We start from the raw sequence: 13,818 nt of genomic DNA, 5'->3' as shown, positions 1-13,818 counted from the left end.
TTGTGAGCGGGTTTGCTCCTCCCTTGTTGTTGGAGGTTTTTGCTTGTATTTCTTTACTACTCAGTAAAGTGGTTCTTCATCTCATTCTGTGTCCTGCGCTTGACTCTGGCCTACCGCATTCCACTGACATTCGTGACAGCCAAATAGCCTACACACCAATCATCAAATAATGCTTTTGGGAACAGGCAGAGAAATTTTACATCAATCCAATGAGGCAAAAGGGACATTGTCGAAGTTTAATTCAATAAGACAAAAGCTGCAAAAGGAGAGTTGAAAAAGAGAAGGGAGGGCCAGAAAAGTAATGTTTGGGAAATATTTGGTGAAGTGGTAAAAGAGGATGATAGCATGATTGTGAAGCGCTATACAAATTCCACATCACAAAACAGAACTTCAAATAGGTCTTACACTGATCATTGATGCCCCACGGGGTGAGATCTTGCATGGAGCCCCAGACCGAGGGTGATTGACCGTCATCTTGAACTTCTTCCATTTTCTAATAATTGCGCCAACAGTTGTTGCCTTCTCACCAAGCTGCTTGCCTATTGTCCTGTAGCCCATCCCAGCCTTGTGCAGGTCTACAATTTTATCCCTGATGTCCTTACACAGCTCTCTGGTCTTGGCCATTGTGGAGCGGTTGGAGTCTGTTTGATTGAGTGTGTGGACAGGTGTCTTTTATACAGGTAACGAGTTCAAACAGGTGCAGTTAATACAGGTAATGAGTGGATGTATTTCAAGGCCTACCTTCAAACTCCTTGGGAGCAATTTCCAAATGCCTGAAGGTACCACATTCATCTGTACAAACAATAGTACGTAAGTATAAACACCATGGGACGACGCAGCCGTCATACCGCTCAGGAAGGAGACGCGTTCTGTCTCCTAGAGATGAACGTACTTTGGTGCGAAAAGTACAAATCAATCCCAGAACAACAGCAAAGGACCTTGTGAAGATGCTGGAGGAAACAGGTACAAAAGTATCTATATCCACAGTAAAACGAGTCCTATATCGACATAATCTGAAAGGCCGCTCAGCAAGGAAGAAGCCACTGCTCCAAAACCGCCATAAAAAAGCCAGACTACGGTTTGCAACTGCACATGGGGACAAAGATTGTACTTTTTTGGAGAAATGTCCTCTGGTCTGATGAAACAAAAATAGAACTGTTTGGCCATAATGACCATCGTTATGTTTGGTCTTCCAAATGGACAATGACCCCAAGCGTACTTCCAAAGTTGTGGCAAAATGGCTTAAGGACAACAAAGTCAAGGTACTGGAGTGGCCATCACAAAGCCCTGACCTCAATCCTATAGAACATTTGTGGGCAGAACTGAAAAAGCGTGTGCAAGCAAGGAGGCCTACAAACCTGACTCAGTTACACCAGCTCTGTCAGGAGGAATGGGCCAACATTCACCCAACTTATTGTGGGAAGCTTGTGGAAGGCTACCCGAAATGTTTGACCAAAGTTAAACAATTTAAAGGCAATGCTCCCAAATACTAATTGAGTGTATGCAAACCTCTGACCCACTGGAAATGTGATGAAAGAAATAAAAGCTGAAAGAAATCATTCTCTCTACTATTATTCTGACATTTCACATTCTTAAAATAAAGCGGTGATCCTAACTGACCTAAGACAGAGAATATTTACTAGGATTAAATGTCAGGAATTGTGAAAAACTGAGTTTAAATGTATTTAGCTAAGGTGTATGTAAACTTCCGACTTCAACTGTACATATATGGTCAAGGGTTTGAAGTGTGTGATGAGTGGAACTTATTTTAGCAGCAACTCTGCCATCTCAAATTAAGCATACTTTATGACATCTTTTCAGACAGCACAAAACAGAAAGGAGTAGTAGTGATTGTTGGTATTGTTCTGTTAAAACATAACGCAAGGATTTAACAATAACCTATTCCTGTATCCGTACTACGCCACTTTTATATGTAAGGTGCGGTCCTCAGGACTAAGCTAAAGGTTATTTTCTTCGAGGAGTGGAGCATGGGAATCAGACAACAATATCAGGATGCAACTATTTATTTTTATTTTCAGCGTCACAAGAAAGGCACAATCTCCATAGGACGTAATCATTCCCATACATATTCACATCCAGGAGCTCCATACAGCTGTCCTACAAGACTTTAACACAGAAATGTCTGATTTCTCACAACCAAATACCACTAAATGTATACGTTTTATTCACATAGTCAAACAGAGTGCCCAGTGAGAAGGAGAGCAGGTCTGGGTGGAATATGGGCACCAATGCCTAAAAGCACTACATTCACAATTATTCCTATTTCTCATATTTACTTTTTTTCAAACCACCATCACCGCTCTCGTCCTCTCAGTAAAAGGATACCCTGATTGAAACAAACAGGAAGGCTTCTATACAAAAGGCCACTCAAATGCACCTGGCACAGGTAGACCAACAAGGGTGTGTTCAACATAGGTTGACGGTTCTACACCGTTAGAAACACATACCTTTCCTTTCTACATTGAACAAAAATATAAACGCAACATGAAAAGTGTTGTCCCATGTTTCATTAGCTGAAATAAAAGATCTCCGAAATTTTCCATAGGCATAAAAAGTTTATTTCGCTCAACATTTTGGCACAAATTTGTTTACATCCCTGTTAGTGAGCATTTTAGCCTTTGTCAAGATAATCCATCCACCTGACAGGTGTGGCATATCTAGAAGCTGATTAAACAGCATGATCATTACACAGGTGCACCTTGTGCTGGGGACAATAAAAGGCCACTCTAAAATGTGCAGTTTTGTCACACAACCCAATGCCACAGATGTCTCAAGTTTTGAGGGAGCATGCAATTGTCATGATGACTGCAGGAATGTCTACCAGAGCTTTTGCCAGATAATTCAATGTTAATTTCTCTACCATAAGCCACCTCTAACGTCGTTTTAGAGAATTTGGCAGTATGTCCGACTGGCCTCACAACCGCAGACCACGTGTAACCACGTCAGCCCAGGACCTCCACATCCGGCTTCTTCACCTGCGGGATCGACTGAGGGGAGGGGGGGCAGGGTGTTGAGGAGTATTTATTTCTGTAATAAAGCCCTTTTGTGGGGAAAACTCATTCTGATTGGTTGGGCCTGGCTCCCCATTGAGTGGGCCTGGCTCCGAAGTGGGTGGGCCTATGCACTGTGTACCCTTATGGAGCATTTTGATTTATTCAACAACAACAACAAAAACAGTTTTTATATAAGCAATTAAGAAATGTATGTTCAAGTCATATTACCACAAGAATGTTTGACATATTTATGTTATTCCACCAGGTCTTAAGATAATTACAGTAATGAGGGGTGTTGAAATACATGTTATATGATTCTTCTTAGTGATACTAATCTGGATAAATAAAGCTTGAATAAAGAAAAAATACAATAAAAAAACTGTTTTCAGATAAATCATTCCTTTGGCAGCATGATAGTGGAACGAGAGATATATTCTGTATCAGGATGCAATTACAGCAGAAATGTTCCTTCTTAGGATGACAGGTTCAGATATCTGTGGAAAATATTTGTAAGAGATTGGGAAAGAATTGTCATGAGCTAGTTTCCCTAAGCTTTACTCCTGTAAATACCATGATGATGATGAGTGATGATGTGTTTGAGTAACATCATAGTGGTGAAATATATTTCTACGCCTTTTTCATTATTCTCTGTTAATATTTGACTAGATAGATATTAGACTACATGAATATGGTGCAATGTATTTTCTCTTTCTAAATACACTGAGTGTACAAAACTATAGGAACACCTTCCTAATATTGAATTGCACCACCTTTTGCCCTCCGAATTACCTTAATTCATGGGGGCATGGACTACAAGGTGTCGAAAGCATTCCACAGGGATGCCAGCCCATGTTGACTCCAATGATTCCCACAGGTGTGTCAAGTTAGCTGGATTCCCTTTGGGTGGTGGACCATTCTTGATACACATGGGAAACTGTTGAGCGTGAAAAACCCAGCAGCATTGCAGTTCTTGACACTCAAACTGGTGGCCTGGCACCTACTACCATACCCCATTCAAAGACACTTAAGTATTTTGTCTTGCCCATTCACACTCTGAATGGCACACTCACAATCCATGTCTCAATTGTCTCAAGGCTTAAAAATCCTTCTTTAACCTGTCTCCTCCCCTTCATCTACACTGATTGAAGTGGATTTAACAAGTGACATCAATAAGGGATCATAGCTTTTACCTGGATTCACCTGGTCAGTCTATGTCATGGAAAGAGCAGGTTCCTAATGTTTTGTATACTCAGTGTATTTCAAGCCAGTGGGAACACACACCCTCCTGATATCATAGCCATTATACTTTTTTTTCACAGGATGCACACTGTGGTCTGACATTGCACAAGAGTGACCATGTTCGGTTACATCAATATCTAGGATATTACTTCACCATATTATAAAACTCTTTTTTTTTTCAGTCAATTACATAATGTATTCACATTGCCCTGGCCCATGGCACTAAGTCAATTAAATGAATGTTTGAATAAATATATTTTATGGGTTCATTTAACTGAATGCTTTATTTGGCCTGTGTGTTATTTTCCAGTCAGTGAGATATGCTTGCCCATTGGAGCTCAGAAGAGGACCCCAGCCAATGAGGAGAGGAGGAGGAGGAGCCAGACACTGACCCCCAGCTGTACTGACACTGACCCACTGCTGATGGTGATCTGTCTAGTGACGTTGCTGTTGCTCATGGTTCTGTTGTTGAAGGCCAGGCAGGAGTATAGGCCACTCTGGCTCTCCACAGCACTGTATAGCTTCAGATCTGGACTTGTCCCATTCAGATGCTTCCCATTGAAAGCCCATTGAAACTCAGCCTGAGGGTTGGACTGGGCCGAGCAGGACATGGTCAGAGTAGACCCAATCAGGAAAGAGGTAGTGGTGTTCAGCCTGTTGACTGTGAAGGACACACCGTCTGGACCATCTGTGTAGGGAGATATGCATTACTGTCATGACTCAACAGATAATGTCTATGGAAATGTAGTAGATAGATAGCCAAGGAGGCCTGGTGGTAGAGATGAAGGGATATTCAGGGAGTCGATGTGTTATAGAGCAAAATCAATTGATCATGATAAATCATACACCATTGGCCATATGATTGTAGCTATGTTATTGTGTCACTCCCAAATCACTGTAAAGAGTCAGTCAAAGCTTGACATGTGGGCTGCAGCCAAAAGATGTGAATTCATCAAGTACAGTTAGTGTGCATACTCTCATACTCACAGCTGATATTGAGATGTAGAGGCTCAGTGGTTACATTACTGACGGCGTTGAAAGCATTACAGCTAAACTGCCCATCGTTGTATCGAGTCACATTGACTATGGTGAGAGTGCTGTTCCCATCACCAAGCTGAATTCCATCACTGGCTGTGACTTCAGAGTTGCCATTCAGCCAGCGGTAAGAGAGGGAGGAGCCAGAGGAAGAACAAAACAGACTGACAGAGCTTTTGAATTCCACTAAATTGCCTGTGTTGTTGGCCACCAGTCTCAAAGCAGAAACAGGTTCTGTGGGTGAGAGAGAGAGAGAGAGAGAGAGAGAGAGAGAGATTGTTACAGGGAAAGAAAGAGAGGGAAAACACATAACAGAAACCAGAGGGAACACCAGGCTGGGCTGGAAAAGGAACCAAGACAACCTGTTTCCATTACGCCCATTGTTTTAGTGGAGTTTGTTGGTGTCAGCCCATCTTTTGGCAATACTTGTCTGTAGTCATGATGACTTGCAGAATCCTATCTAAATATGTTATAGCCATTTCAGTATGATTGACTTTTAGTTCAATTCACACAGCTTGATGTAATTTGATGAAGGTTACTAGTTGTTTGTGAGCCTTATATTTCTTATAATAGTATGAGAAAGTCAATGTTATGGTTGATCAAAGACCAACAGCCAAGTCATCAGTCACCTGGCCCAGACAAAATGCCAACACAGACATCGTCAACAGTGTAGTCAGCATTTCCATGCATACTAGTGATGCGTGGGGTGACTCATAAACTGCAGTCCCTGCGTTTATATCCGTGGGGCGGACGGGTTTAGGGTCATTAAATATTGTGTGGCTGAAGGTACGCTGGGTGGTGGGCGGTTTTAATAAAGAGAAAACGATACCTTAAAAAATTAATAAATGTCTAATTATTGTGCAATTTATATCTATAGGCTACATTGAGGTTTTTCGTTAAATAATCCATAAACCTAAACTTTAGGGCTTAACTGTACTTGAGCCAAATAGCCTACACACCAATCATCAAATAATGATTTTGGGAACAGGCAGAGAATGTTAACATCAATCCACTAAGGCAAAAGGGACATTGTCAGAGTTTAATTCAATAAGACAAAAGCTGCAAAAGGAGAGTTGAAAAAGAGAAGGGTGGGCCAGAAATGTAATGTTTGGGAAAGATTTGGTGAAGTGGTAAAAGAGGATGATAGCATGATTGTGAAGCGCTATACAAATTCCACATCACAAAACAGAACTTCAAATAGGTCTATGGCATGTCAAGGGAACTGTAGCCTACGGTTTAGATGTGTTAAATGGAAACTGAAATCTGGACACTGACTGTACGTACAGTATGTCTATAACCTTTCACATAGCCTTAATATTAACTCCTGCAGAATTAAGCATTTCTTGCAGTAAAATGATCTTGAGATGCTGTCAGCATGATAAAAGCTGATAGTATTTCAACCACATAAAATATGCATTGAAGCCGAACTGAAGTCTTATCAGAAACACATTGTGTCATTTTCACAGCTTTCAATTTCCTTACAACCGGTCAAACTGATGTCATTTGGACATTTTGCACAGTAAATCTTTCCCGTTTTCTTTTGCATTATTGCATTTTCTACCCAGTCCCTAAACGTCTTTGCTCCGCGAAAATAGATGACAGACAAAAGTTTACCCATGAACAAAAATATAAACAACACATGTAAAGTGTGGTCCGATGAGCTGAAATAAAAGATCCCAGCAATTTCCATATGCACAAAAAGCTTATTTCTCTAAAATGTTGAGCACAAATCTGTTTACATCCTTGTTAGTGAGCATTTCTCCTTTGCCAAGATAATCCATCTATCTGACAGGTGTGGCATATCAAGAAGCTGATTAAACAGCATGATCATTACAGAGGTGCACCTTGTGCTGGGGACAATAAAAGGATACTCTAAAATGTGCAGTTTTGTCACACAACACAATGCCACAGATGTCTCAAGTTTTGAGGGAGCGTGCAATTGGCATGCTGACTGCAGGAATGTCCACCAGAGCTGTTGCCAGAAAATTGAATGTACATTTCTCTACCATGAGCCGCATCCAACGTCGTTTTAGAGAATTTGGCAGTAGGTCCAACCTGCCTCACAACCGCAGACCACGTGTAACCACGTCAGCCCAGGACCTCCACATCCGGCTTCTTCACCTGCGGGATCGTCTGAGACCAGCCACCCAGACAGCTTATGAAACTGAAGAGTATTTATTTCTGTAATAAAGCCCTTTGTGGGTAAAAACTCATTCTGACTGGCTAGGCCTGGCCCCCAAGTGGGTGGGCCTATGCCCTCCCAGGCCTACCCATGGCTGCGCCCCTGCCAATTCATGTGAAATCCATAGATTAGGTTTTAATGAATTTATTTCAATTGACTGATCTCCTTATATCATCTGTAACTCAGTAAAATCGTTGAAATTGTTGCATGTTGCGTTTATATTTTTGTTCAGTATAGCATTCATTCTATCGATCTATTACATTATTTCTTGAGCAAGGGTTTATTTAGTCTTCTAGGTCAACATATACTGACAAAAGAGAAGCTGCTTGTATCTAATTACAAGTTGACTGACTAACAAATAGCCTACCAAAATGTCAGAAAATAAAAAAATGTCCTCATCAAGCTACACACAATACCCCATAATGACAAAGTGAAAATATATATATTTTTTTGTTTGTGCAAAAAATAAAAATAAAAAATTCCTTACATAAGTATTCAGACCCTTTGCTATGAGACTCGAAATTGAGCTCAGGTGCATCCTGTTTCCATTGATCGTCCTTGAGATGTTTCTACAACTTCAGGGGAGGGAATGGCCGGCAGGGATGTAGCTCAGTTGGGAGAGCATGGTGTTTCCAATGCCAGGGTTGTAAGTCGCTCTGGATAAGAGCGTCTGCTAAATGACTAAAATGTCTCGGATCCCTCCACGCGAAGACAAGAAGACGAGTCACGGCACCAGTATAACAGATGTATGTTGTTTTCTCCTAATAAATCACATCAGCTAGTGGTCCCAGTTGAGCATCATTTATTTCTGTTGTTAAATGGGAAACAGCACGTTAGTTGTGCAGAGCTTAACGATATTGATGGCTGTAGATGGCAAAATCTGTAGCATGAAGGCAACTGTGTTAGCAGTGGGCTTATGTGACCATTACATCGGTGTATGCTAGCTAACACACTTATCTACAGCAATCATATGCAAAAGCACATCCCAGAAAGCCCCTCAATCCCTAACAGGTACCATATACCCACACATGTATAAATCAGTAACGTACAGCAATCTTGTACACATTGTAAAATATAAAACAGTATTCAGAACATGACCTACCCCTTGCATCACATTTTCATACTGGGAAGACCTGACGTTCGCGATCTCCCCCTAGCTGCAAGCGTGGCCAATCACAACACGCCTTATTGTCATCAGAGTTGAACCAACCAATAAGAATGCTTGAACATTTCTTTAGAGGCAAGTGGAAACATAACCAACCCTGTTACATGAGCTCAATTTCGAGTCTCATAGCAAAGGGTTGAATACTTTTTTGAAGACGCCCGGCCACAGCTGCATCACCCCAGCACAGGAGTTGTCCAATGAGAGGAAAGTAAAGTTGGTCAGATGGTCAAAAGTGTCTGCTGCGAAACTAAAGACGTGAATGTCGGTTAGTTAGAGCGATTGGAGGGAGCTGAGGCCACAGAAAAAGGCATAAGGCAACACGTTGAGGCCCTGGGGCATCTGTGCATTTAGTTTGAGGTTGCAAAGATTGGTCAGATTCACAAAACGAGAGTTGGTGCATTTAGAGGAAAAGCTAACCTCATTCCTTTGTAGATCAAGCACTTCAAGTGTGCCGTGGGATGGTTTAAACTTGGCGCTGTTGATCTGTTTGAGATTGTTTCCGTCTAGGTAAAATTTGGCCAGGTTATTGAGCCCCACAAAGGCTAACTCTTCAAAATGAGTGATTTTGTTCCCTCCAAGTTTCAAAATGTGCAGGTATTGGAGTGAATGGAAAGTCTTGTTGAAAATAACAGTGATCTAATTGTTACGTCGGTTAAGTATTTCCAGGCTCTGCAGATCTTCAAAGCTAATGTTGTATTTATCTATCAGGAGGTCATTGTCCAGATGCAGTGTGACAAGACTAGTCAGCCCACTGAAAGTCTTATGGTCAAGATAGGCGATTATGTTGAGTGTTAGGGCCTTCACGTTTGGTGTGTGATGGAAAGCAAAATAATTGACATTGAGTATGCGATTGTAACGGTAGCTCAGATTTGGAAAAGAGAGGTTCTGTCTGTTGCAGGACATTAGGGAGGTGAGGTGTTTTTTCTCTGCTGTGAAGTTCTTGATTTGATCCTTTTCTTTGAGAAAGTGGAGGCAGCTTACCTTCCTCAACTGGTTGAAGGAAAGGTCCAATAAACTCCGGATTGGTGGACAGCTGCAAAGTGTGTTCTTCTGCAATGACAGTATCCCATTGCTTCCCAGACTCAGCTTTTGAACAAATTTGACATTTGTACCCAAAAGGTGGCATAACTTTATGAGCAGATCGTCCGTTTTCAACCCCATACCAGAAATGTCTGTGCCCAGCTCTAACATTGCTGACATTCAAAAGCTCTGGCACTGTAACATTGGTTGAACGCAAACGCATGTAGTTTAGTTTCTGTAAGTCCCGACCTTGGAAAGCCCTTGAAGGGAGCTGGTCATTGTAGGAGAGATCCAGCAGTATTATATGGCTAAGGAAGCCCCACTCACATGCTAAAGTGACCAGTTTGTTTTTACAGATATAGAGGGTGTTGAGGGACTCTGGTAGGTGATTAGAATGCTGGAAGAACATTAGATAATTATTGCACAGGTCTAATTTAGTTAGTTTCGGTAAGTGAGACACAGAATCTGCCACCGCAGAGAAATTGTTCAGGTAGTTCTGCCGTAATATGAACACATCCAGATTGGAGAGCCAGGAGAAAATACCTGGAGGGAGCCATTTCAGTGAGCTATTAGTTAGTGACAGGTTGACATGGTTATTGAGGTGCTGAGATTTGATACACTATATGACCAAAAGTATGTGGACACCTGCTGTTTGTTGAACATCTCATTCCAAAATCATGGGCATTAATATGGAGGTGGTCCCCCCTTTGCTGCTATAATAGCCAACACTCTTCTGGGAAGGCTTTCCCCTAGATGTTGGAACATTGCTGCGAGGAATTGCTTCCATTCAGCCACATGAGCATTAGTGAGGTCGGGCACTGATGTTGGGCGATTAGGCCTGGCTTGCAGTCGGCGTTCCAATTCATCCAAAAGGTGTTCGATGGGGTTGAGGTCAGGGCTCTGTGCAAGCCAGTCAAGTTCTTCCACACCGATCTCGACAAACCATTTCTGTATGGACCTCGCTTTGTGCACGGGGACACTGTCATGCTGAAACTGGAAAGGCCCTTCCCCAAACTGTTGCCACAATGTTGTAAGCACAGAATCGTCTGGAATGTCATTGTATGCTATAGCGTTAAGATTTCCCTTCACTGGAACATAGGGGCCTAGCCCAAACCATGAAAAACAGCCCCAGACTATTATTCCTCCTCCATCATTCGGGCAGGTAGTGTTCTCCTGGCATCCTCCAAACCCAGAAATGTGCTAAATGAAATATGATCACTATGTGATTGATTAACTATGTGACAGAGCTCGGCGATACACACAATCTTTTTGCATATGTCTGTATTCCTTTGAAGAAGCTAAGCAGCTCTCATGGTTTGTATCGGTGACTTGGTCTGTTATCTGGTTAAATAAAGGTAAAATAAATCAAACAAATCTGCGCAACGGCGGCGTGCCTTTCCCTCATGAACAAACACCGGACGATTCCAAAGCTAGAAATGAGGAGGTATGCTACGTTTATCTGCAACTATAATCCCCTTTGGTAGTCACTTTGATAGCCTTAATTTACAGAGAAAATACATATTTTAGGGAGGTATTTCATACAAATCACTACATATATATGCACATACATATGTAAGCATTTCACTGTAATGTCTGCACCTGTTGTATTCGGCGCATGTGACCAATAACATTTGATTTGATTTGATTTGATTTGATATCACTGTAGTGGAGGCTGGTGGGAGGAGCTATAGTAGGACAGGCTCATTGCAATGGCTGGAATGGAATCAATGGAACGGTATCAATCAGATCAAACATATGGAAACCTCTGTTCCATTGATTCCATTCCAGCCATTACAATGAGCCCATCCTCCTATAGCTCCTCCCACCAGCCTCCACTGCTAGACTGAAAACAAAACTATATTTTACTGAAGTAGCTCGCCTATGAGTGATCAACACTACATTCTGTAGTGACTTTACATTTTTATTTCAGGAATTATCAGGGGAAGACGACACGCACGCTATTGAAGCAATGTTGGTAGAAGAGGAATATTGGGACAGGGACACAGAAAGGTGAATTTCTGAGGAGGAATGGAGGGGGAAAAAGAGGAAGAAGAGGTCGAAGAGAGTGAGGAAAGCAGAGGTTGGATTTGAATTTGAGGAAGATGGCGACAAAAATATAGATGGGTCGTCAAAGAAGATTGGTGTCAAGTGCAAACAGTCAGCCGTGCTCCAGACCGAGTTCTGGAGGTGAAATGGAAATAAGGACGAGTTAATTGAGGTGGAAGGTGTGGTGAAGAGCTCAGAGCCTGAGACTGGCATTGATGGACATGATAAAAAAGAATCTGGTCCAGTAGGAGTGACTTTTGGCGGATCCATTTGTGGTTTCAGGGTAGGTTGGAAAGGAGTTGGGTGCAGTTGAATCAGTGAAGGTGACCTGTAGTGTACTTGTGATATTTGTTTGTGTTTCTTCGGACCTGAGGTAGCGGGAGCTCTGTGTCACGTAACTTGGGTCAAGATCTGTTTCTTGCTTTGCGCTTAAGAATGGGGCACCATTGAAAGGAGTGATTTCTGGGGTAGCGTTAAGTGTGCAGGTGGAGCAATTGAAGTTGAAGATTCCTGGTGTTTGTGACGCCCGCCGTTTGGTGTGACGCAGACTCTGTGGTGAGAGTATTGAAACAGAGTCAGTTATCCTGTTAGAGCTTTTGTGCCAAACCCACTGTGTTGTTTCAAGTGCATCGTTTATGGTCATGTTGCAGCAGTGTGTAGGAGGGAGATTTCAAGATGTGGGGAGTGTTGCTGGAGGGCATGGGACAGAGGATTGTGTAGTTTCAGTGGATGAAATTGTGTGTGTCAATTGTTGGGGTGCCCATGTTGCTGGGGATTGGAAGTGTCCGGTGCGAGAGAGGCAGGTGGAGATGGCCAGGGTCCGAGTAGTGCAGAAGGTGTCATATGTTGAGGCAGTGAAGAAAGTAACACAACAGGTTGGTAGAAATACAGTGCGGACGGATGGAACTTACATGGATGTTCCTGTAGTAAGTAGACCTACTGTTGGGGCACGTGCTTCTGATGGTCCTGGCATGGTTTCGATGCCTGTTCAGATATCTTGCGCTCATGAATGTGCGGTGTCAATGGACACTTTGATAATGAATAAAGTTGACCTCATAGCTTTTATTGTTAAGGCTATCAATATGACTCAGGTTGTATAAAGCAAAAATGCCAGATTTAAGCTTTTTGGAGACAGATGTTGGGGGTAACAGATGTTACTGTTGAAATGGTTGTTGGCATGCTGAACAATCCTAAGGATGGAGTGTTTCAGCATGATATAGCTCAAGTTCAATGGGGTAGGGGGCTTGGGAGTTTTTTTTTGGTGGGGTGGGGGTAGAAGTTAGTAGGGATGTATTTGTTTTTTTATTTTATTTTCATGGTAGTACAGAATTGTGCAGAACATGATTGATCGTACATTCCAGCACAGTAGGTGGTGCTATGCACTTTAAACTTTTGTTTGCGGACCGCCATGATATCATAGAAGTAGGTGTGGTGAGATACTGTAACGCGATCCGGTGGAATACGAAGATGCGAGGAGCACATATTTCAATGAGCGCTCTGTAAGCCACGCCCCCAATGGGCAGAGATAGGCATGTTGGACTGGGACACGTTTTAATATTATAAAAATATATAATTGTACAACAGTGGAGGCTGGTGACTTGAACAACTGAGGAGGATGGGAGACCCACGGTATAGGCACGGAACACACAGAGACGACAAAGTGTGTTTAAAAATCATCAGACTAATTATTTTAACCTAAAGCATTTAATAAAGACATTTATAGTACAATATTATGGGGAATGGGAATGAGAGGGCTACTTACACAGTGTTGGAAAGGGATCACATCAGCGATTGAATGAGGGTATGAGGCATGAGTTGAGGTGTTCAGAGGCTTGACCAGTGCAGGACAGGATTTGACTGGGAAGACAAAAAACAATAACACAACACACTATAGTCGTGGTCAAAAGTTTTGAGAATGACACAAATACTAATTTTCACAAAATCTGCTGCCTCAGTTTTGATGATGGCAATTTGCATATACTCCAGAATGTCATGAAGATTGATCAGATGAATTACAATTCATTGCAAAGTCCCTCTTTGCCATGAAAATGAACTTAATCCCCCAAAAACATTTCCACTGCATTTCAGCCCTGCCACAAAAGGACCAACTGCCATCA

General features: G+C 42.1%; 1 pseudogene across 1 annotated transcript; it reads right to left on the bottom strand.

Moving 5' to 3' along the window:
* Positions 1-8,758: 8,758 nt before the first annotated feature.
* LOC311139363 lies at positions 8,759-12,674 on the bottom strand (annotated as a pseudogene). Its single transcript has 2 exons — positions 12,642-12,674; positions 8,759-10,259 (listed from the first exon to the last, which is right to left on the bottom strand). The product of its transcript is annotated as an uncharacterized misc_RNA (transcript).
* Positions 12,675-13,818: the final 1,144 nt, after the last annotated feature.

This window comes from Coregonus lavaretus (genome assembly GCF_964263955.1).
Source record: "Coregonus lavaretus genome assembly, chromosome: 13".
In the NCBI taxonomy this organism is placed as follows: domain Eukaryota; kingdom Metazoa; phylum Chordata; class Actinopteri; order Salmoniformes; family Salmonidae; genus Coregonus; species Coregonus lavaretus.
Note: the sequence above shows the minus strand (reverse complement) of the source record. Positions and strands in the feature narration are given on the sequence as shown.